Consider the following 2,720-nt stretch of genomic DNA (forward strand, 5'->3'; position numbering starts at 1 on the left):
AAACTATAATTTCCCTAAATTTTTTTCATTTAATTTTTAATTTCTAGGGAAAAAATTCTTTTTTGTCTTTTTGAGACAGGGTCTCACTATATACAGTTAAGGCTGGCCTTGAACTCAATTTGTAGCCCAACTTTAGGAAAACAAAACCACAGTATTTCTTTACATTTTTAAAAAACACAATTTTACATCTCCTTACTAATGTTTGTGTCATCTTTTTTCTAAAATTCAAATTTGTTAAAAGCACACCTAATTCATTATCTTTATCTGAACTGATTATTCTTTTTTGGTGGGAATGTTATTAAGCTAGTACTTTATTAGTAATTTTATTTGCTATTGTTCACCTACTCTGTGGGCTCATTTATCTTCAGATATTCCTGGCTAAAAAATTTTTTGTGAATAACTTTTGGTCTGAACCTCTCAGGTTTTGAAATATAAGACTCTTACTGTAACTAATTTTGAAATTAGTCCACAATAGTTTACCTCAGATTACATTACTTCTTTAATTTAGGACTTATTAAGAATAGCATTTAAAATTTTTCTAATCTATCCTTCTAGTAATATACATGTTTCTTTTTCTCAACTACAGGCTTTATCGGTATAGTTCAGTTTGTCAGACGTTTTTGGTCTCCCTTTTGCATTCTGCTCAGTGAATGTGTCCTGTATGATTTCAGCTTTGTGGAATTTATTAGGCTTTTCATTATGGCCTAGTAAATACACAGAGAAAGATTTGGAAGTTACATACCCAGCTGTCAGCAGGGATTCACTGTTGAGGGAGCAGTGGTATGAAAGGGTGGAGGCAGAAAGGGGGCTTTCTGTTTGTTTTTTCTTTGTATGCTTTTGATTGGATTTTAACCACTAGAATTTATTCAAGTCTACTGTTTTTCTTTTTCTTTGTTTTTTTTTTCTTGCAGTGCTGGAATGGAAGCCAGCGCCTCCCTTGTGTGAGGCATGTGTTATATCACTGAGCTACATCTCCAGCCCCCAGTGGAAGGTTTTGGAGAACTCAGAGGACCTGGCAGTATGGTCTCAGGCACAGCAGCTGACAACACTCCACAGCATTTTTGCCTGACACCTTCAGACTGGTTCACTGTGGGTGCTAAACACTGGCTTTTGTTACAGAGCCATCACGTTGATGTGGAGGGTGAGAAGCATCCAAGGTCATCCAAAGGTACACCTGCGGGAGTCAGCCCCTGCACCCGCCTAAGAAAACACAAGTTTCAGGTCCAGTTTTACATAAAATGACAGGATGCCCGGTTGAATTAGAATTCCAGAGATCTTTTAACTATTAATAGATCCCATGCAATATTTGGGATGTACTGACACTAAAAAAGTTAGGAGCCCCACCTATGGCTTTAGGGCTAATTAGTTCAGGAAAGGGAGAGGAAAAAAAGGGCAGGATGGGTTTAGTTTCAGACTTGTTTAGGGAAGGGGACTATTCCAGAGGATGGTTCAGGCTGCAGCTTTTCAGGATTTGGGTCCCAGGGAAAATGTTGGGGCTTGGCCAAGATTTGGTTGAAACATGGTATCGTTACAGGGTAGGGTCTTGTCTCTGTTCAAGCTGAAGAGCACCTTTTGGGGGGAGGTGGAAGGAGGCGTGGGCGAGCTGGAGCCACCCCGGTTGGATGGTCTCGCATCACAGAGCCTGGAGGGAGCGCCCCCTCTTCCTGCGCCTGCTCCTGCGGCCTTGCACTGCCCTGCCACATCAGGGTCGGGTCAGCAACTGGTGCTTTTGGGTGTCCTGTAGGCCCAATCGACTATAGCAAGGTCTCTAGGACCCTTCTGTGGTCCTCGCCCTTCTGGGAAAAACACAGTAACAGAGCTTTCAATGATGCAAACAGGTTTTTATTGAAAGGTGCATTTGGCATACTCTTGCAGTTAATGCACTTTGCTAAAGCATGCGCTAATTTTGGAGGAAAATGCGGAGTATGGAGGTAAGGAAGCTCACTAAGGACTGCACCTAACCCTGAGCTCCAGCAGTTACTAGGGTTTCAGTCAAATTTTCCTCCACTCAAGGCTCAGGGAGCAGGACAGGTCCCAGACCTCTCCTACTGCAGGGCAGCCTCTCCAGGGAAGCACTGGCCCCTTGGCACTGCAACCTTAAATCTCCCAGCTCACTTCTGTGTCCACTGCACTGAGCCCCATGACCCTGGCCTGCAGCACACGTGCCATACGTTCGCCCCCACTGCCACTATGTCTAAGTTGGGTGGTAGGTGAGGTGGACTGATAGCGAACACTGCTCCTCTGCCCCGCTTTTAAAAGCTTTCCTGAGAAAATATCACGAGGACAGTTCAATGCCCAGATCACATTAGGAAAAGTGTCATTCTTAGGCTGAAAAGCTGGAGTGGAAGAGCAGATTTCCTTTTAAAATACTTTTTTCACTACAAAGCAAGGGTAGGTTAGTAATTCCAGAGGACTGCTTTTACAGCTCATAACACACCCAAACCAAGATTAAAACTAGATGGATGTGTATGATGAAATCCCCCACTTTTATGTAATTCTGCATTTTTGATTCAACCTAACCAATCTAGCCTTTAAAAACAGAATGGAAAAATGGAAATTTTTAGAAAACACTGTAACTCAGTATCCAACATGGAAACTATTCCTGGCGCCCCAAAACTTATGCCATTAAGGTTCATGACATGAACAGCTTAGTGATAAAACCTTTATAGTCAATATTGTGCTCAGAAGATTGCTTTTCTTCTCTAATAAAAAAATCCCTT

The sequence above is a fragment of the Chinchilla lanigera genome, unplaced genomic scaffold, assembly GCF_000276665.1.
Source record: "Chinchilla lanigera isolate Chin_1 unplaced genomic scaffold, ChiLan1.0 scaffold00068, whole genome shotgun sequence".
Taxonomy (NCBI): Eukaryota; Metazoa; Chordata; class Mammalia; order Rodentia; family Chinchillidae; genus Chinchilla; species Chinchilla lanigera.